General features: G+C 43.8%; 1 long non-coding RNA gene across 1 annotated transcript; it reads left to right on the top strand.

The window, feature by feature from the left end:
- The first annotated feature begins 203 nt into the window (after positions 1-203).
- Positions 204-22377, top strand: LOC125688738 (uncharacterized). Its single transcript, XR_007374858.1, has 3 exons — positions 204-561; positions 20457-20517; positions 21909-22377. It is a non-coding gene; the product is annotated as an uncharacterized LOC125688738 (long non-coding RNA).
- The last annotated feature ends 450 nt before the right edge of the window (positions 22378-22827 follow it).

Raw genomic sequence — 22827 nt, 5'->3', positions numbered from 1 at the left:
AATTAATTTGCTGGAGATTCTTATCTTTCCCAGTTAATTTGAATGAAGTGAGGTATGTAAATGTATGTACTTTGCAAGCTGTTATCTTTGCCATTTCAAAACAAGATTGATTTGAGCAAAAAGCTTTAAAATCCAGCTTTGATGATTGCTGGGGGCCCTGACTGGGGAGGTGGGTTGAGGTTTTGCCCGCGGTTTGTAGGAACAGCTTGATTTGGTGTTTTTGCAGAGCTGAGGAGGGAGATGAAGGCAATTTTGTCAGCAGCAAATGTCATTTAAAGGCAGAGAGAGCAAAGATGACAAAGATGGCTGTGGGAGGTGGGTAATCCTGGTTCATGTTTTTAATGGAGAATCCAGAGGTGGGAAATAGCAAGTGAGAGAACCTGTGGGAAACAAGGCACAGCTGGGAGACAAAGCTGAAGGAGGTCGTGGAGTTCAGGCAGAGCTTTGGGGAGGTAATATGCAGTCGATGCCTTGCAACATTGTGCTGCAGTTTCCTTCCAGTCATACAAACATGGCATACTGTAGAAGGAGACCCTGGAAAGCACAGGTCTGCACGGGCAGGTAAGTGATGGGTCTGTGCCCAGGAACAGGATTTTGCACCGACAGCTTTTTCAGAACAGTCTCCCTATCCCTTCCCTCTCACACACTGTTCCTTGCTTTTTTCTTTTGCTTCTTGCCTCCAGTGGGAAACATGATGGCTGTTTGTTGCTAGACACTGATTTATTTTTAGTGTTGCAGTATATGCATTCGCTTCATCGGCTGTAAGTGATAACTTGACACAGTTTGCTGTTACAGTGGAGTCTAATGGTGCTATGATTAATCCTAAGCATTGAACAGTCTTGCACTTGAGGTAGATGCTGATATTTTTGAAATAGTTTGTCCGTCTTTTAGTAGTGGCTGTAATTTCCATGCTCAGCATTTATGCCTGCAAAAAGAAGACTTTGTACAATACAAAATCACTAAAGATTTTTTGAGCAAGATAAGCATCTGAATGTGCCCTCCTTTAAATACAGTTTTAAATCTTCTCTGCTTGTAAAGAAGGGATCTTTGTAAATAAATAAGGCATGGCAGTGATCCCATTAGGGAAAAGGCTATGGCAAATGTTGGTGGGAAAAGCTTTACTTTCTCATGCATGTGGATCTGTTGCTGGGCTCTGTGCTCAGTGATGCTCGGCCTTGCAGAGCAGCCCACCAGAAGGTGCAGAGGAGAGGCTGAGGCAGAAGGCTGGGTGCTCAGGGAGGTGGTTGAGTCACTGTCCCTGGAGGTGTTTGATAAAAGGGTGGATGTGGCACTGAGGTTCATGGTCTAGAGCAGTCACAGTTGGTTGGCCTGGATAATCTTAGTGGTCTTTCCAACCTTAATGGTTCTTTGATTCTATGATTCTCGAGCTGCAGGACTCGAGTGCTGGTCATCATTTCCTGTTCTCAGTGCCTGCCTCCCTGGAAAGATGAAGGCAGGCTGTCTCCCTCAGCTTGCCCTTAAAAGGAAGAGAAACGTTGCTGAGCAACTTCAGGGGCCTTCAAGGTCTTCCCTTGGAGGAAACAAAGAGAGCTTTGCCATCAGCTCCATGTATCAGGCTGCAAAATCAAGGCCCTTCAGGGCAGCAGAAATGAAAGATATTAAAACTGTAAAAGAAAGCTTTCAAGTCCAATGTGTGGGAGTAACACAAAGGACACCAAGCAAGACAAATAAACACGTGGCTGCAAAGAGATTTTTGTTGTACTGCAAATAACGTAGAAAGCTATGGGCATGGGGAGCAGTGATATTGTGCTACATCTTTCATTGATAAACCATTGATAAAGGTGATAAGAACCAATTCTCAACTGTCATATGAATCTTATTTCTTGCAGTATTTGAAAAAATCCCAATTAGCACTCCCATTTTATTCCTTGAATACCTCTAAAACCATCTCAGAACAATTGAAGAAGCAACGGCACTTTGCACTGAGATGCCCTGAGGATTACAGCAATCTTGCATATCTGAACATCAGAATGAGTATTTTTATTGAAAGTTGGGCACAGGAGTAATCCAGAGATTTTTAAAGCACTGAGCACTCAATAGCACCCTCTGAAAGAGAGGCCACTGAATACATTTGAAGACCAACCCATTTATTGTTGTCCTTACAGACTGACTTGGGGATTACTGCTGGGCATTCATTTCCCAAACACTTTGCCATAAACAATTTGCCAAGAACACAAAGCATCATCATACGATGGATGTAAACCACAAGAAAGCCAAGGGACACGATTTCTGAATTTGCTGCCAATTGTAGTAAATTTGTCCCTGGTCTCCCAGTGTTTATTGTGAGTCCTAAATGTTCCACCACTGGTAGCGTGCCACCAGGCATGAATCACAGATAGTTTGGAAAGCCTAAGGATGTATGCTGGTAACACCACATCCAAAAGGAAGGTAAGGAAGTTCTGTACTCATAATTTGTTTTGAATAGCTTTTTGTTCTTGATTGCACAACCAGAAAGAAAAGTAGGGAAAAAAATGAACTGTCAATCAAAGTAAATGTGTTCTGCAGCTTCACAGGCACTTCTCTCTGGATCATAAGTCATTTTGAAAAATAATGATCAATTTCAGCCAAACCAACCCACTTAAGCTTGCAGTGAAATATCTTAATTTTGGCACCTGTGGACAGGGATATGAGTGTAAGAAGTGGGGCTGTATTTGTCCCTCTTTACAGTAGTTCAGGTTCTCCAAGGCTCTCTTGAGGGAGATTCAAATAGAAAAACCCTTTCTCCTTCCTTGGTAAGATGTGATTCTGTGTTGAGGAAAAGGTTATAATGCAGGGAGGCATGAGTTGGTGTCTCTTCCCAACAGCCAACACTCATGCCCTGAAAATGGATCCAGCACCTGACCCGTCCCATCCTCTGCAAATCCACCTGCGCTGTGTCACAAGACCGCTGCGTACCCTCAGCCCAATCTGTAACTTCCTCAAGGAAGAAGGAATCAGGTCTGATAAGGAATTAACTCTTGTTAGTGTTTGTGTATTGCTGCTCTCTGTTGGGTGCTGTGAGAACAGCCCAATTATGTAGAATTTGGAGAGGAGTGGTCAAGTTTACAGCAATTAGGGAGGATTAAGAAATAAGAAAACTTATTTCTGTGAGTGTTAAGCCTCCAGGAGTTTTCATTTTGTAACAGTTAAGATGGATATTCTTTTATTTAAACCAAATCACAATGTCACTAGTGTCTGAGCATCGCTAGCATCCTTTGGGCACGTTTCCAGTAATAATTTTACAAAATGCAATTGCCCAGATGGGGGTTGGAGGATCTCACAAAAAGGCTGGGATGGGAAAGGCTGGCTTTGCAGCCCCACAGCATGAAGGGAAGAAATGAAACCCCCAACCCCCAAGTGGTGTCACAGGGATAATACATGGGAACCAACGCTTCAGTTGGACATTTTCCCTGCCTTTGAGACATGCCATCACAGCTGTTTCAAGCTTGGACGCTTACCTTGAATACAAACCCTTTTCTCTTTGAAGAGTCTTGATTTGAGGGGAGAAGATTACTATTATAGAGTCAAAAATCATAGAACCTTTTAGATTGGAAAAGGTCTCTGAGATCATCCAACCTATTAGGATGGATAAAATAATTTCCCATGTAGAGGACAGCTTCAGTATACGCTAGGTTTCTTATTTTGTCATCCAGCTCCTGCTGACAGCCTGCATTACAAATGGCCAATAATACATTTCTATGTCCTTAAGAGAAAGTATAAAAGTAAAATGCAATCGTCCACCAATAACTTATTTTACAGAGCAGCTTCTCTGAGAGCTGGCCCATTACTATGTAAGAGGTGGAATTTTAAGAGCTTTTTCATTTGCATGCATACAGTGCTTATTTTGGGCAGCATACTGAGCAGTCATCCCCAAGCACCACACCACAACTGGTCTCCTTTTCTTTCAGCATCACCCATTCAGCACTAAATCTTCACTAAGCAGATCCATCCACAGACTACACATCCCCCACAGTAAATAAATGGGACTCTGCTGAATATGGTTGAGACTGCAAAGGCTGAAACAGTGATTGGAGTTTTCTTTTTTTCTTCTTCCCTCTATATGTAGATCATCTTTTTTTTTTTTTTTTTTCTTTTTTTTCGGCTGGGTGTTTATTTTTAAGTGTAAAAATCTAAAATTGGATTCAAATGCTGAGAAGGTGGCTTTATGATATAACCTCATGCACGAAAGTGATTCCAGATTTATAGGGAGAGGGGCAAGGAAGGAGAAGAGCGATCCTAAAATAGCAGGCATTAAAGAGGGGAGTGTGAGAGGCCATGAGCCACTTCCTCTCTGAGAACAAATTCAGGATACAGCTTTCTGGGAAAAGAAAGATAACTGTTTGTCTGATGATTATTGGAATGTAAATACAGCAGCGTGTTTTACTGCTGAGTGAGACTTGCATTTGAATTTGTATACGTGCTTTCTTCTCCTGAACCCACAGTGCCAATATTATCGGGATACCTATGAACCAGTTTCCTCGATCATGAAATATTCACCAGTCCTGTATCCAGCATAATGGCAGGAGCACATATGTGTCCTTTCAATTCTCCAATACAGACAGTCCTGCTTGAACATTCTCATTCCCTGTTATGGGAGACTGGTGGCTTTGTTTTGGCACCTGTCAAAGTGAAACTTCACATAAACAAGAGCTGTTGCTTTCTGTTTACAAATAAGTCCTTCTCTTCTTGGAAGCTGTGCACTGCACAGCCCTGGGCTACGCTTCCTGGCAAGCCAGCCAGGCTGCCCATTACTCAACTCGCAAGGAAACGGACTCAGCTTGAGCTCATGTTTCTCAGAGCCAGGACACAGTGCTCAGAGTGAGGCAGAGATTAAACAAAGCTTGTCTTCTTCCTTGTGCAGACTGTGACATTTTTTTTTCCCAGTACACTGTCTGGCCCTTCCCTGGAACACTTTCAAGACACTGCAGTGATTTCTTTTCATACAGCAGTGTTGGTAGGCAGACAGGAGGGAAGGCAGATGGATTGCTGTTAAAGATGTTGCGAGAGTCTGACTGCAGGTTAGGCATGGATGGCATAAGTGCTATGATAGAACAAATCAATTCCAAGCCAAATGCAATTGTTGGTGAAACAAATTTGAAAAAATAAAGAAGCCAGGAGATGAAGGCTTGCCAAGAGAAGATGATGAAGTGTTTAGATTCACCAGATTGATACCACCCTGCAGTGTGCAGGGAGGCCAGCACCCCTGCCTGGCTGCTGGAAGGATGGAGTCACCTTTAGTCCTTTGTGTCTAGTAGAACCCACATTTCTGGGCTCCAGATATGAACATATGATTACACATATATACATATGAACACATTTATTGTATCATTAATAGAAAAAACTAGCAGTGGTGAATCTTTTGTGTAGGCCATGAAAAGAGGTTGTGGCAAGGTTGGGATCTTCTCACAGGTGACAGCAGTAGCATGAGAGGTGATAGCCTTAAATTGCACCAGGGGAGGTTCAGGTTGGATATTAGGAAAAATTCTTTCTTCAAAGAGTGGTGATGTACTGACACAGCTGCCCAGGGAGGTGGTGGAGTCACTGTCCCTGGAGGTGTTCAAGAAGCATGGAGATGTGACAGTGAGTGACATGGTTTAGGGGTATGACGGGGATGAATGGATGGTTGGACTTGGTGATCTTAGCAGTCTTTTCTGACTTCAGAGGTTCTATGATTCTATATTAGAAAGCAGTCTATTTAACGAACAAACAGTAAGAACTGACCCTGAAGGAAGGAGCTGTGAAGATGTGCCTCACAGGGCTATTCCCGCGTGGGAAAGTGGAGGAGGCAGCTGTGTGCACATCTGTGGGTGGGGACTTGTGTGGCTGATGCTTGGCTGTACTTGCAAAGCTTGTGAGAGTGCTCCTTAGAGATCAAAGATTTGACTCATTGAAGGGTCAAGCTGTGGGCCCTGAGAGTATTTTCAGCTCTGCCCCTCTCCCACTGGTGCAGCCTGCCCCTCCCTCTCATTTTCCTGTTGCATTTACAGCAGTTGGGATTATCTAAGTGTTGGCTGCTCTTTCTGACTCCTCAAGGCTCATCATTTTCATGTGATCCATGTACATCTACACATCTTTATCTGGGCTTAAAATGATTTTACTGCAGAAAAAAATAAAACCAAAAACCAACTCAGCCACATTCATGTTTCTGCCTCAAGGATGCTTGCTTTGCTCCTTCCATCATAGCCCCATCAGAGATTGCATGCAGCTCAGTCTAGCATGTCGTCACTTCATCCTGTCTGGACAGAATTCCTCAGCACATGAAACAAGGAGTTCGTGTTACTTTTTTAACCTCTAGAGCATCACATGAAAGTGATCTTGCAATCCCATACACAGGTGCAATAGGACACAAGTACTGCTACAGATTTTAGACTTCTTTAGGGTCATGCAAGGCACAGGTCTTGCTGTCTGCCTCAGCCTGGGTGACACTAAGTCTGATCTGACAAGAGCAAACTGCTGGACATGGGTGAGGTTTGAGTCCCGCAAAGCTGAGACAAGTAAATACTTAATCACCATATATTTACTTTGACCAACCATGGCGCCCCCAGCACAGGAAGGAGCACCTCTCCTGTGTAGAAAAGTCAAGGGAGTTGGCCTTATTCAGCCTCCTAGGAGAAGGGGAGCAGAGAGGGAGAGGAGCAGTGTGGAAAGTCACCACTTTAAGTCCCTCAGAAACAACTTCTATGAGACACTAAATCAGCAGAGAACATGTAAGTGAGTGAAACGGAGTTGTTTCCATGTGATTATTTCCAGTTTATGGAGCTGCAAGGTGAGGTTGGAGAGATGAACCATCACTTGCAGTGTTTCCCACCATTATTGGAACAGCAATGGTGCCAGGGACATCAACCAAGGAGATTTATATCACCCCAAGCTGCTATTCAGGAAACCATTGCAGGGAACCACTGCTGGCATGTGCTCATGCTTTGTCTGCTGGGTGATTTTGAACAATAACTTTGAAACTGGGTGGAACCAACTGCACTCCCAGACCTCTGGCCTTTCCCCTTTTGTCCAGAGAAGTTCAAGAAATTCCTGCGGACAGCAGCCAAACATCTGTGCTTCCTCTTGTGGGGTGCCAAGCACTGTTCTCCCCTGTGAATCAAGAGAAGTATATTTAGACACTGAGTTTCAGCAGCTACCAGTGAGTAGGCAAGCACATCTGAGCTGTTGCTCTCTGGGTAGAGAGTCTGTACAAGCTTTAGTGTGTATTTATATCCCCATCCACATGCACTGGGTCTTGCATACATTAACAAGCTGACAGGCATTACGTTTTATAATCTGGGCTTGTTTTGTTGATGCTGATAATTTAAAAAACAACAGGGATATGACCACTGTTGGGCCAGTTTCCTAGCTGAAGCACAGGCACCCTGTGCTATGTGAGATGCCATACAGGTCCTGCAGTGTTTGCTTGGGTTAGGAGAGCCCAATGGAGATCTGGAGTCTCAGATCTGCAGCTTGAAAACAGCATTTCCAGTGTGCAGAGCCTGGCTACAAAATGATACATGTTTAGTGTTCCTACTCTGAACTTCATGAAAATGTGTGCTATGAGAGCTGCTTCTCTTACCACTAACATCAACGCCCAAGGTGCTAACAGCATTGGAGAAGTACACCAGGATGCAGGGAAATGTTCTCGAGGATCCAATGTGGAGATCTCCATGGAGATTTCTGCCTGGCTTTGTAGCACAAGGTTTTGTCCTAACCACATCAACCTCCAGATCCATTTCTTGTGTTCTCAGCTGAGGACTTCAATTTCCCAACCAGCAGAGATGTGGGAGCTCGGGAACACAGCCAGTGCCAGGAGAAACACATCACCTTCTCCTCCCAACAGTCTGGAGCACTATAGATGAGTGAGCAGCTCCAGGAGGAGTCCACACAACAAAGAACTTCAGAGGTCCCAAAACAGCATGTTCTTAGAGTCATAGAATCATTAAGGCTGGAAAAAGACCTCCAAGATAATCCAGTCCAACCATCCACCTACCACCAGTATTGCCCACTAAGCCATGTCTCTGAGCACCACATGTACACACTTCTTGAACATCTCCAGTGACAGTGACTTCACAAGCTCCTTGGGCAGCCTCTTTTGGAGAAGTTCTTCCAAACACCCAATCTGCACCTTCCCTGATACAACTTGAGGCCATTCCCTCTCATTCTATCTCTAGTTACGTGGGAGAAGAAGCCAACCCTCATGGTATTCATGTTATGACATGCTCTGGGACCAAGTGCTTGGAATAAGATTCCTCCCCAGCACACAGTTCATGTGCATGTTGCTTGATGGGTGGAGAAAGGAGAAGCTTGAAGTGAAAGAAATCTTAAGAGAAATCCTTGTCTCTTTTAGAGTGAAATTGGGAATAAGAGCAGGCCTCTGCTTTCTAGTTGTGTTATGGGGTCAGTTGGTGTCTGAGAGGGGCTGCTGGGAAAAGCACTTTATGGGTACTGGTAGATGAGAAATAGTAATAAAAAAAGAAGGCAACACAACAATTTGTTGTTTAGATACACTCAGTTTGTCCTTTTGCCCTTTGCAGGGCAGACGGGAAAACAGTACTCCAGCTCTCTTGATGGCTTTTTGGGAACACTCTGTGTTCAGGATATTGCCAAACTCCGGCAGAATTTCTCTGAAGGAGACGGGGAAATAGTTGTGACAACCAAGATCCCTACTTATTTGTCTTGTGTCCCCTTCACATGTGTTTTGGATTCTGGCGATACATTTGGGATGACTGTAGGGTGGTTGTTACAGACTGTTCCCTAAGACTTTCCACCTTGACACTCAGGACAGGATATACAATGCCATTAAAATGACTTGTTACCAAACTGCTTCTGCTGATCCTTCGCCAGCTTCTTTAGCAATACTTGCCCACACGCTCACCGTTTGCATTCCTGCAGTAGAGTTCATCTGGAATCTCAAGTATATTTTTGCAAGCCCTAAAGAAGAGCTGTGTGTCTCTTTAGCAGATTGTAATATTTTGATGTTACCCAGATCACTTGTGCTCTTGTGATTTAACACTGCCCAGAGTCTTTTGGAGGAACGTTCATCTCACAAGTGCCCTAAATAATATAAGCTCTGTGCATGCGATATTTATAACCTTTGCAAAACCTGCCCGTTTTTGCCTGCCCTGTTTCCGAAAAGTCCTTGAGCGATGGCATTCTTCATCTTTTGTGTATTTTTCCTTTCGTTCTGAACACTAAGCTTATTTGTAATTGCTGCCATTACTGCTGTTAGTTGCCTTATTAAGCCTTCAAAGTGCGCTCAGAATTAAGGGTAGAATTATAATTACAGCACTGGGTTGAGGAGAGAAGGCAGCACTTGGAGACAAAAAGTACATGCCCAAACACTGGTGCGTTCCCCAGAGAAGAGGCAGCACACACCTCAGGGTCACTTCCATTCTATGGAAACGAAGCTGTTATATTTTTAAGTTCCTGAGCATCCTTCTCAGAAGAACAGGGAAGGAGGCATGGCATTGTGTGCTATTGTCTGTGCCTTCTTACAATGGCTATTCATAGCAGGGAATTGTTTCAGGGGTCATCCAGCTCCCCTCTAATGACTACAGTGCATCAGATAATTCTGCAGAAGAATCCAGAACAGGTCTACCTCCCAAATACAGGGAGAAAATAGGAGCGTGGCTGTCATTGTAAGTGGCTTACTGGAGAGGCAGAAGTGTGCAAACTCTTTGCCATGTTGTGTAACATTGCTCTGCACATGTTGTTCTCCTCCTGCTTCAGCAAATCAACCATTTAATGTAATTATAGCTGCTATTGGCAAAAGGCACTGACAGCACTAGCTAGCTTTGGAAGAAATCTGCTGCTGAGACAGGAGTGCTTTCAGCTCAGACATTTGGAAAATGACAAGGAAGACACCCCTCCTTCAGCCTTGTGCCGTCAGTGATCAGTGATGAATGATCTTACTGTCTCTTTGATGACATTTGCCTCTACATTATAAATAATCATCTGCAGTGGGCAAAAATCAGGCACGTCACCTATCCTATTGCAAGGAGCTCTGCTATTGGTGTCTCTGGCCCCGTTTGCCCACATGTGGATTCTCGCAGACTGAATCCTTAGCACTGCTTATAGGGTCATGAAAACTACACTCATGTGGATTCCTGGTTACGTAGAAGACTCCTTAGGGCAGGTATTTGACTGGTGCGAGACCTCAGATCCATACAAAATGTGTTAATATGCTTAAATATGTATTTACTTACATATAGAATCAGAGTCATAGAATGTTCCAGGTTGGAAAGGACCTGAAAGATCTTCTGGTCTAACCCCACTGCCATAGGCAGGGATACAACAATACATGTACGTATATATATATATGTATCACTGCTCTCTGGAAAGAATTCCTAGAACTTTTGGCCAGGCTGTTGGTTTGGTTGGCTTTCACCCACAGCTGTGTGCAAGAGGGACACAGCTCTACTGATTGGGTTTAGATGGCTTTCCAGGGAACGTAGTTTGGATATTGTAGATACTTCTTCAGCTGACCGCAAAAATGGCAATGCCAGCAACTGAACTGACATATTCTGCCACAGCACAGGGTGTTACCTCGTAGATACGGCAAGTGTGTCTTATCCTTATGGCACGTTTTTCATTCTGACAGTTTCTTCAAGAAAGTTCAGAAAGTTTCCAAGGACATTTGGAATGTGTTCATGGAGTCATGGGACAGAATCATGGGATCACAGACTGGCTTAGGTTGGAGTGGACCTTGAAGATCATGTATTTCCAAACCCCCTGCCATGGGCTGGTTGCCACCCACAGATTAGGCTGCCCAGGGCCCCATCCATCCTGGTCTTGAGCATCTCCACACATGGGGCTTCCACAACTGCTCTGGGCAGCCTGTGCCAGCACTTCACCATCCTAGACAGTTCAGAAGGGGCCTCTGAAGAGGTCAGCCCTTAGGGCTGCACATACTCAGCATCAAGGTCCAGTGCCAGGAATATTGCCTGAAAACCTCCATTGCCCTCATTCACCAGTTTAAACCAGTAGGCCTTTTCCTTTGTCCTCTACTAACATCTCTCCCATTTATTAGCACTACTTCTCTATGATCTGATCATGCAGCACTTAAAAAGGAGTGAGCCACCCTGCTCAAGCCTTTGTGTCTTTCTGGCCTTGTGTCTTTCTTCTCTCTTCCCTAGAAGCAGTCAGCTTTTGCTGTTATTTTCCCTATGTCAGACCCCCTGACTCTGTGCAGGAATGCCCTCTGCTTGGTGGGATTTACACAAGGACAATCCCAGTCAATGAGAAGTGACCCATCCCTGGGGACATCTCCTGACAGCCCTTTAGGCCCAGCCAACAATTTATTTAATTGTTAATTTTACCTCTGGTTAAAGCAGGGCTGAGCTTTCCTCCTTGCTGCTCTGCTGTTTCATGGCTCTGTCTGTGGGATTCTGATGAGCAGTGAGATGATGAGGCTCTCTCACACACCACTTTGCCATTGCTAGCCCCATGGTACGTCCCTTCCCTTCCTTCTCCAGCCTGGGGCTGGGGGCTGTCACCAGGGCTGTAAATTCAGTTCTCTGCTTTCTTGATTTTCCTGCTGGGTCTGCTTGAGATGAGCCAGTTCTGCTAGATGTTTTATTGTTGTGGTTACCTGGAGAAAGGCTATTCTAACTATAACTGCTCATTCTCTGCTTATTTGGAATGCTTTCTGTGAATGCCTCACACTGAGCTTGACTTTGAAGGAATGCTTAACTGGAGAAATTTTACATTCTTCCAAGCTTTCACTCTTTTTTTTTTTTTTTTGTCTTTTTCACCCTCTCCCACTGTGGATGCAACCACCCTGCCCAGAGAAATCATGGCTGCATGGTGAGAAGTCACTTCAGGATTCCCACATGTGCTACCAGAGCCAGTCTGTCTGTTGAATATTAAAAGCTAAAACAGAACAGAATTTACAATTTTTTTTTTTTCTGAAATATTTCAGCTTCAGCTGAACAGCTGTGTCAGGATTACTCAGATGTGCTTTTGCTGCAGCACTACATGCATTAAAAAATCAGATTAGCTCTGTATAAGCATCTGTATTAAGTGACGGATTGAAACAACTGCACGTTGTGGCAAGTACATGTATGAGGTCTGGTGGAAATCCTGTACAGGATGTGTTCAGCAATTAAATATGTGGATGGAAAAGAACAGTAGCATTAAGCAAGAGCAAATTTACAGTCACCATTTGTGTTCAGTGGCTTCTTTTTTTTTTTTTTTAATTTCTTGCTGCCAAGGAAGAAATAGCAAATCAAAGATTCTAATTAAGGAATTTGTTTGTTGTTGCTCAGTGAAAAAGAAGAATCTGGTTCATTTTGTCATGCTTTGTGGCACACAGTAAAATGCACTGGCCTGCATGTTCCCCTGATCTTTGCATAGCCTGTGTTAAAGGCATTTATCAGTTGAAGACATAGAATCACAGAATTATTTGAGTTGGAAGAGACCCTTAGGGATCATCTAGTCCAACTCTGCAACGAGCCCACAGCTCCATCAGGGCTCAGAATTCCATCCATCCTGACCTTGAGTGTCTGCAGGGATGGAACATCCACCAGCTCTCTGGACAACCTGTGCCAGTGCCTCACCACCCTTATTGTAAATAACCTCATCGTTGCTTACACTCTAAATCTCCCCTCTTTTAGTTTGAAAGCATTTCCCCTTGTCCTGCTGCAACAAACCCTGCTAAAGAATCTGTCCCCTTCCTTCTTACAGCCCCCCTTTTGACACTGACAGGCCGCTCTCAGGTCTGTCAGTAACCTTCCCTTCTCCATGCTGCACAGCCCCAGCTCTCTCAGCCTGTCCTCGTAGGAGAGGTATTCCATCCCTTGGATCATTTTTAGCCGTCCTCTGGACACAGTCCAACAGATCCATGTCTCTCCTGCACTGAGGACTCCACATCTGGACGCAGTACTACAGATAGCACTGAGGTCATAAATCATTTTTCCTGTTAGGACCAGGTAAGAAGGATTGGTATAAAAGATGTAAAGATTGATACGTGAATTTACTAATGAAGACACTAACATACAGACAGTCACGTTCAAACAGGAACCTGGAGGGTTTAACTTCACAAGCTAACATAACTTCAGAGAGAAAGCAAAGATGTGGAGATGATGAACCAGGCAGAAGCAGTTTTGTCTCCTTCTGTGCTCACTGAGGAGGGAACACATAGCCCAGCAGTGTATCTGCTTCTCTTCACTTGCTGAGCTCTTAGCATCCTGTTTTCCACCGTGGTGGTGGGACATGATACTCACGAGCTGGCTTATCTGGTGTGTAGGCTCCATTTGGTGATGACAACCCAAATGTGAACCCAAGGGGTTCTCATGCATGAAGTGACTTAAGTAATTCATTACAAAACTGACTAGGGGGTTTGAATGAGGCAGATAAAACATTTCACCCAAATCAGAGTCCTAGCTGCTAAGGGAGGCAGAGGTTTAACGCAAGCCATTTGTGTGGCCTTGACTTGTTTTTTTGGACAAAGTTGTTGTTGCAGTCAGACTTAGCATTCCTGGCTCGCTGGAGCAGAAAGCATGGCAGGCTCAGCACATAAACACAGCGCTTCCTGCAGGAGGCTTTGTTTAGAGATGTGCTAATAATACAGAAGGAGGTTACTTGGTCATGAGTGTGTTTTCAAGGGTTGGGACTGGACAGCCCTGCAGACCTTTTGTCTCCAGTAAAAACCAGATTTGGGTGGCTGCAGCGGAGGGAAATGGAGTTCAAAGTGTGAGGTCCTGTTTGAGTTTCAGGGTTTGTTCTTATCTCCGTGTAAGACAAATCACTCCAGTAAGCATCCAAGAGCTGCTGGCGGGGCTGGTGTCAGGTCTGGGTGGGGGGATGCCCAGGACCTTGCACAGCTCCAGCTGTTAACTTCAGCCTGTTTGCTGTGCCCCTGGAGCAGCACGGCCCTAAAACTCCTGCGGTCCATGGTGGGGAGGCAGTGAGACACTGACAGCAATCTGTGTACAGTGATGCCATGTGTGGTACAGAACTTATTTCAGATGAGGAAAGTGGGGAGACAAAGGGAGAGGAATGCTCAGGATTATTTCTGCCTCATACCCAAGGGTTCCATTTGTTCACACAAGTATCTTTAGCATAATGAAATGCTTTTCATTGAAGCATTTTTCCCACTTACTGGCAGCCACTCCGCTCCGATTGCCTTTTCTACTGTATCCCTTGAAGCCAGGCTCCAAGGTAAACAAGTAAAAACTTGACAGCTGGAATGCAAAGCTCTAGCTCAGACTGAAAGCTTTTATAAGATCACATTCTGCAAATTTCTGTTGTCTGTGGTACCAGGAAAGAAAATAAAGTAAGAGATTTCCTAATCTCACCAAAGACAGCACCTCACTGCCCCACCTCTGAGCAGCCTCCAACCCATGGCAAAGGCTCCATCCATCCCCATTAGCCATGAGCCTGGGCAGGCACACTCACAGTTTGCTCCTAGTCTGGATTTCCTACATTTTGGGGTGTAAGTTACTGAGAAATTATTTTCCATTAGTAAAAAGTGTTCCATACAATGAAAATGCTTTGCAAAGCCACCTTCATTGAGTCTGAAATTTTACTTCAAAAGAAAAGACAGTTCTCATAGAATCATAGAATCATAGAATCACCAAGGTTGGAAAAGACCTAAAAGATCATCCAGTCCAACCGTTCACCTATTACCAATAGCTCCCACTAAACCATGTCCCTCAACACAACATCCAGTCAACAATGGATGTTGAAACTCACGATGTTGATGTGCGCAGTTTCAGCATAATTGTAGAATAAAGCACTTTTTTCTTTTAGTTTTGAAGTGGGCTTTTTTAATTCTTTTTTTTTTTCTTCACAGCAATATACCATTTTACAGCTTAGAATTTTAAACTGAAATCTTACCAAAACAATGGTTTTGAGAGGGTATTACTGTGGTGAAAGCACATTTGGGAATCATCTGTAACTAATGGGAAAAAAATATTAAATAATCATATCCCTTAAAATATAAGATTTTGATCCTGGGTGCATGCCAGTGTGAAGGTCTGTTGGCATGTGTGAGTTAAGATCTTGGTTGATTTCTTCCCCAGAGAGGGCAACATCTGAACAACGTCTCACTCCATTGATGGATGGATCGTATTATCACAGAATCATTAAGGCTGAGGTGACTTGTCTGCCTCCCCGGGCAGATTGCTCCAGTGCCAATCACTTTTTTGGAGAAGGTTTTTTCCAAACATCCATCTTAAGATGCAGCCCTCTCCTTAAAACCAGAGAGATGGAAAAAATCTTGGTGTGTCTGGAATCACTTTATTATTATTATTATTTTTGCAAGAAGTCTAGATTGTTTTCTCCTACTATTCAGAGAAATTCAGATTTCATGTTTCTACAGAAAGAGCAATCAGTTCCATGTGAAGATTTGCCTGGGAGATGATCATTTGAGTGGAGGTCTCCTCCTGCCTGTTAGTGAACTTCTACTGTCATCATCACCATACTGACATACTGTGTGGAAAAAAGTTGTATCAGAGTTGTGCTCATACCAAGATGGACTCATCAGCTCTTTGGCCTTCTTTGCACAAAGCTGGTGCCTTTTCATGTGTTTTAGACTGCTCCCTTGGTGCCCTTGTGCTTGCTTAGTATCTCAGATCAGCTTGAAAAGAACAATTAAAAAAAAAACCAAACAACCAAATTCTTCATTTCCAGCCAGAGCATCAAAGTAATTTCACAAAACTCTCAGTTTTGCTCAGAGTCAGTAGTAAAAATGGTGAGGAGGGATGAGGAGGCCATAAGATGGAAAGGTGAAAGAGCTCCACCCGAGCGGTGGTCTCCTGGAACATTTCCACTTTAAGAGGTAAAACTTGCTCTTGCAATGCATCATCCATGCTCAGCACACAATAATAACTGCCATGAGCACACCTCAGTACTGTGAGCACTCCCAGCCATGCTGCCATAGGCATGACATACTCATACAAGAGGAGGCCTCAGTGTGCAAAACTGCATCCCATGCAGTCAACCTTCCCTCAGCCAGGCTCCCCTTCCATGCATGTCATAAAGAGCCCTGTCTTTCAACAGCAACCTTCAGTGCAGCCCACAGTCAGGCCACATATCTCATCAGCTGGTGTCTCCCAGTGGAGGGCTGCCATTTTGCAGCCCTGCCAGGCCAACATAAAGCAAGCAGCTGTTGGAGGTCTGTACAGACAAAAATCCCCAGCTGCAGCTGTCTGTTCCAATGAACGTTTAGGGACGGAGGGAATGCAATATGAGAAACACATGCTTAGAGAGGATGGATTCAAAAAGGGTGGTGTGGAAAGGGATTAGGGGAGGCTATCCCCCCGTCTGCCAGCACGGTGCCATGCTGAGCTATGCCTGTGCCACAGATGACCTAAGCTGGGTGCTTTATGAACAGAATATTAAATAAATTCTGTGGTTTTATTACAAATATGCTAATGTTTCTGGGTAAAAAATCAGGGTCTTAGCGTTCAGTTGGGCCTCATGAACATGGGGACCTGGGAGATGTGAGGAGGATGGGTGGAAGTTCTCTTTTTCACCTTCTCCTCAATCCTAAGGCTACTGAGCCTTAGGTATAATTTAGAAAGGCTTTTCTAAGCTGTGTGCTGACTCCATCTCTAACGGGTGCCCCCTAGTCAAGCTGCCCAGGAACTGTTAACCCAGGGAAGTGATGGAGTACTCAAGAAAAGGATAGATATGTCACTGAGGGATCACAAAGATGTGGTTTAGTGGACATGATGGTGGTACTTGATGTTGGACTAGATGATCTTAGAGGGCTTTCCAACCTTAAATGATACTATGATTCTATGAACCAGAGAACTGTTGTTTTTGCTTGCCCCACCATTTGCCTGGGCAACAGAAGATGGTGGGAAAAACTGGCTGTGGAGGGCTTAGCGCAGAGCTGGAGCCTGTTCCAGGATGCCTCATCTCTGGAGAAAATCTTCAGCAACCCCCTTCAGTTATCGTGCTGAGGGATGGAAGGAACAGAGTTTTGTTTATCACCAGCAGTTGACTCAGAATGGGGGATCCAAGTGTCTGAGTGTGGACATCTGTGGGGTCTGTGCCTGAATCCAAGCCAGCTGTCTGGGGCTCTCCATGAAGTCAGCAGAGATAAACAGACTGTAAGGATCTGATTCATCCCGTGGTGCAGTGGGAGCCTGACTCAGGGCAGAGGAACTGCTTCTGTTGCAGAGTAGGGGAATGACTCCCACACTGAGACGGTCAGTGAGAACATAAAGTTTCAGCAGTCTTTGGGTTTTTTGTTAGTTTTCTTCTACAGGATCAGCACACTGGGTTTGTGACAAACCTGGGCACCTTTTTGAGGTCATTCATACAGAGGTGTGGATATGCTCAGAGGGATGGCTGGGCAAAGACTGTGGCAAGAGACAGCTGTCCATATTCAACTCTTCCCCTTATGTGCTGGGAAGCCTACACACCATTATTTGCAGTGCTAGGATGTTTTCTATGAAGTTGCTTTTGTTTCCATATGCAGATGGCTGGGGGGATGCTACATCATTCCAAAGTCACTCAGTACATGGGATGTCACAGCAGACAGATCCCAGCCTTCACAGCTGTGGCTATGGTGTTTGGCCATACTTGAGACATGGTTTGGAGACTCTGTAGTGCTTCAGCTTAATGGAGCCAGCAGATTGGACTACAGAGAGCTGGACAGACTAGGGAATGGGAACCTGAAGAAGTAGATGCTGTGGCTTTCTGGGTCTTGAATCCACTGGAGAAATTCTGGGGGAGCTAAGGATGCTGGTGTGAGCTCCATGTAGTGCTGTGGTTGCAGGAACTAGGCAAACTGAGATGTGACAGAGATGGAGTAGGAAGGTGAGAATTACATGAGACTGTGATACCAGCTGTACTGAAGGCATTAGGGGGATTCTCAGAAAATAAAAAAATCTAGACATGAGTTCTGATGGGAAAAATTTTGGCTATGTCCCAAATAAGAGATGATGGTCAAAATAAGTACAAGATCATGATTCCGTCCTGAGGGTCATCAGCTCAGTTTGGACACTTATATCTGGAAGTGTTCAAGATCTGCTCCTGGAGGTGTTCAAGGACAGGCTGGGTGAGCTGATCTGGTGCTTGATCTAGCAGTCAGCAATGGTGGAAAGAAAATACTGACATTCTTGTCAGATCTATACAAAGTTTTGATCTTGGTCCTGATTTCTGGTTTAGGAATACCAAGTGCTTTGACAACTTCCCCTTCTTCCAAGCCAACTTCCCTGCCATGGGGACTTCACCCAAAGAAGGGCTTTTGGTGCAATGCACAACTGGAGGCCAGTACAGCTTCGACAGCACTTTCCATCCTGCTCCAGGGGAAGCCAAGTTGAAAGGCAATACTTGGAGATGGGCAGGGCAGAGATGATGCTGTGCATCCGAGCAGTGAGACCCCTGGGAGAAAAGCTGTTATGAACCATCAAAGCATGTTAGAGAAAGTATAAGGGGATAAGGCAGGTGTGTGTAGGCTGAAGTGGAAAGGCTGGTGTGATAGATTTATGACAAGACTGGAGAAAGGCAGAGGAGATCTACCTATTATAGTTTAAAAAATGGTCCCATCAGAAGACTGTCATGAGTGCTCCACTGTGCAAATTTATGACATGAAGTGGGAGTGATCATGTCTTCTGTGAGAGCTGGTTAAGAACAGAAAAACTTTATTTAGTGAGTAGTGATCATAGAAATGCAATAGAATTTTTCTTTCCTCAAGAAAATTTGCTGTTCATTGGGGAATGCAAAGATCCTACATTAATGGCAATTGAAAGTTGATTCTTACTATTATTTTGGCTGCAAATTTCTTCCAATGTTTGTTTGAAATTTTTGTTCACTTCCAGATTTTAATTTTGGAACAAGCAAAGCGATCTTTTTATTTTTTTCTCCCAGAAAGGCATTTAAACCATTGAAAACATATTTTCTTCTGCTCAGAAAATTTCACAGTGAGGTATGCCAACTTATTGCCACCTACCCACAGAAACAGCTCTCAGGCCACAGATAGTCTCAATACTGTGTGATTTAGTCATAACACATGAATATTTTAGTGTCCTGCCTGTGGAAAAAAAGTCTTAATTTTCAGGAAAAATGTGTTTGAGGCTTTCTGACAAGGCCTTGAAGAGCTTGGCCATGGAATATTCAGCTCCACCAGTAGGGAAGCACATTTGGAGCACTGACCCTTTAAGGAGAAATTGAGGAACCTCTTTTTTATCTATGTATCTATTTACTTATTTATTTTATTTAAGCTTGGCAAGAGATGTTTTTGGGTGGCAATCTGCAACTGCCTGCCAGAGGAGATGGAGACAGGCTCCTTTTGGAGATGCATGGCAGTAAGAAGAAAAGCAAGTGATTGAAAGATGAATATGGGATGTTCAAACTTGACAAGAGGAAAAATGTTTTCACCGTAGGGACAATGGAGCTCTGCAGCACACTGATGAGAGGGGTGGTGCAATCTGTTGGACCAAGCCATCAACAAATGAGAAAGGGCCTTTTGCAATGGAAGTGTTACTTAATAGGTAGAAGATGAATTGCAATTCTGTATTAAGGAGTTTTCAGTCAGTTATAGAAAAGAGAAGAGTATCAAACAGTAGTAATAAGAAGCCCACACAAATGTCAATAGTTCTGCAGCTGGGCATTGCCCTTCAGCAAAGTTTCACCAGGAAGAATATTAAATTAGAAGATCAACTGTAGGAAGCTTTATTGATAGTGGTGGTTCACAAATTAGAAGATAACTTTCATCTCCTGTGTGGGGTTGCAGTTCTAAGTGTAGCACATTTTTAGCAAGTTGAAATGATGGGTTATACATGGGAAAATGAGATCACGTTGTCTTTTGCACAGCAGCCCTTCCAGAACTAGTGGCAATTACAGGATGTCTTCTTCAAGCTCAGATTTCATACATGAAAAGCAAACATACTGATAACACTTTTGAAGGCTGGCCTTTCTTCTCCAACCAGAGCACTTGGCATCTTTAAACGTCTTCTTGTTTTTCTTAGTCTTCTTGTGTGCCTTTGATTATCATTTATGGTGACTAGGGACATGGTTTATTGGCAATATTGTTGTAGGTTAACAGTTGGACTAGATAATCTTAGGGGTCTTTTCTAACCTTAATGACTCTACAGTATTATGGTTCTATGATCATTCTGGGGAGTGTCCTTGTAGTTCCTTCAATTACCCAAGCGCAAGTTTGGGGAAACAACCAGCAGCAACTAGCTATTTTCACATTTTTAATTATTATTAATAGTATTTTTGTCTGCTATAAGGAATAATTTACCCTGCTTATTGAGCTGCAGAACTGAAAAACCCCCTGTAAGATTTCAAAAGACCTCCCGTTGTCAAGAAATGGGCAGTAATAAACTGTCTTGTGCTTTTGTTCTATAACTGTGAGGGCAGGAGAGACTCAAGGGCCCCTTTACATAACATCAATTGAAATCAGAAGTATTTCTCCACTTCAGAGGCACCTGGCATTTGAGGCTGATGGGGAGTAGCAGGGTCAAGTAGTGAATGGTATAATATTAGACTCACTGAAATGTATAATTCTGCAGGTTAAACGATGGAGAATTGGCTTTCATGCTCCAGAGCACCTGCTGATTCTCAGGGGGCAAGGTAAGGATTCATAACCCACCTTTCTTTTTATTACAATTACAGGAGATAAAGCAGGACTTAGAGATCTGTCTTTTTACTTGGTGAGTGCTCTAGATTTAATTGATTAATGACAAGATTGGAGATACTGGCTCTTCTGATTTCCATCATCTACCGTTAGTCATGCTCTTGCTGTGAGAGAGAACAGACTGTAGGAAATGGCCTCAGCTTGTGTGACTGTGACTGGATTCAATTTACTGCATGATGGATAAACAGAAGTAGATTATTTGCCAGGGCTGCCAAGAATGAATTTTGATAATTAAAGAAACAAAGTAATCTGGACTGGGGAGCCTAGTGTCTGGAGTGGAAGAGATGGAGTCCTTCTAGTCACCACTCAGAAATGCTGTTCCATAGGAGAAAATATGCAGGAAAGGGCAATGTGAGGATTAATTAGACAATTAGTAAGATTAAGGAAAAAAAGACTGACAAATAAAGACAGCTGTATCAGATCCAGGGAATGGGAAATATAAAATGATAACTGGTGAGAGATGAGATGAGTTTAATCCAGCAGATAAAGTGGCAAAAATCTTTTTGCCCCAGGAATAGAAAAAGAAGAATGAGAAAGTGAGGACCAAGTCAGTGTCCCTGCACTAGAGCATCTAATGTGGGACTTCAGCAAAAAAAAGCCCTATACCTGCTGCCACTTCTTCTGTACTGAGCTGGTTAGTGCTCAGGAATGCTCTTTTGTTTGTGTGCTCCCACACTGTCTTCATTGCATGCTCTCACTTGCTGTGCAAATCACCATTTAGGAAGGATTGTTGAGATACAGATTATTTGTGGTAACGGGTTTGCTTAAGATGGCACCTGATAGCATAATAACAACAGAATGTAATATACCTCTGTACCTATAGTGGGAACAAAGGGTGAGTGAGCCAGGGAGGCATTGGAACTGGAGAGGAATTGATCAGATAATCCCAATTTAAGTGCTCAGAGGTCAGGGCCACAGAAATGAGGGTGGGGTGAGGAGAGTGGCTGCTGCTAACAGGAACTGAGCTGTTAATAAATATGGTGCCATTGGGACTTTAAGGTCTTCTCAGAGGTTAGGCTATGAAAACCACATTACTGTGGTTTCTGTCTGATTCACTTCTAGATAGAACAGTATAAAACTCATTCTGCTTTTTTTTAGAAGGTTTACTAAAAGATTTTCCGTGGTGACATATAGAAAAGTGGTCCTGCTCTCTCTGCCTTTGCCAAATTCTGTCTCCTTTCATTCCAGCAGTCAACAGTTTGTAGATGAATGAGCATTTGGAGAGAACTGATTCTCAGTCTTCCACTTTGTTATATGACATGTACTGGGGAACAAATTGAGCCAGAGCCACTCATATTGTCTCTGCGTCTTCTCTGTTGTTTTTAAGGGCTTGGCCATAATTAGAGCTCATGCTGACATGGAGTAGATGTGGTGAAGAAAGTGAATCGAGACTGAGTTTGGACTGAGATTATCTGAAATCTGTTCTCAGCTCAGCTGAGATTCTACTTGTCTCTGCTTGAATGAAGAAGACCACATTATTTGTTTGTTTGGAGGAGAGGGAATGTATGGAACACCTTGCGAGCCATCAAGAGCTGCTGGGAAACCAAAGTGTGTTCTCTGTTCATCAAGCTGGAAAGTCTTTGTGTTTCCTGTTGTTTTTCCTCTGGGCTTTATAAGTAACTTGTGGATGCAAAAAATGTTCTAGTGCTTTAGCTCTGTTCTCAGGATTGCATGGTGAGTTAGCTTCTAGAACATACACCAGCCAAATGACAGTTCTTTTGGTCCATTGCCACATTTGTTGTGGTTTCAATGATTCTGAAGAAAGTCCTGCATATTAAAATCATAGAATCATAGAATCATAGAATGGTATGGGTTAGAAAGGACCTTTAAGGTCTTGTACTTCCAACCCTCCTGCTAGACCAGGTTGCTCACAGTCCCATCCAGCCTGGCCTTGAATAATTCCAGAGAGAGGGCATCCACAACCTCACTGGGAAATCTGTTTCAGTGTCTCACCACCCTCACAGTAAAGAATTTCTTCCTGATATCTAGTCTAAATATACCCTCTTCCTTCTTAAAATCATTTTCCCTCATCCTGTTGCTACCTGCCATTATTAAAAGTTCCTCCCCACCTTTCCTGTAGGCCCCTTCATGTACTGGAAGGCAGCTATGAGGTCTCCTCTTCTCCATGCTGAAGAGCCCCAGCTGACTCATCCTGTCTCCCTAGAAGAGATGCTCCAGACCTCTGATCATCTTCATGCCCTTCTCTGGACTTGCTCCAACAACTCCATGTCCTTCTCATGTTGGGG

The sequence above is a fragment of the Lagopus muta genome, chromosome 2, assembly GCF_023343835.1.
Source record: "Lagopus muta isolate bLagMut1 chromosome 2, bLagMut1 primary, whole genome shotgun sequence".
Classification (NCBI taxonomy): domain Eukaryota; kingdom Metazoa; phylum Chordata; class Aves; order Galliformes; family Phasianidae; genus Lagopus; species Lagopus muta.
The sequence above is the reverse complement of the archived record's forward strand: the minus strand, read 5'-3'. Positions and strand labels throughout refer to the sequence as shown.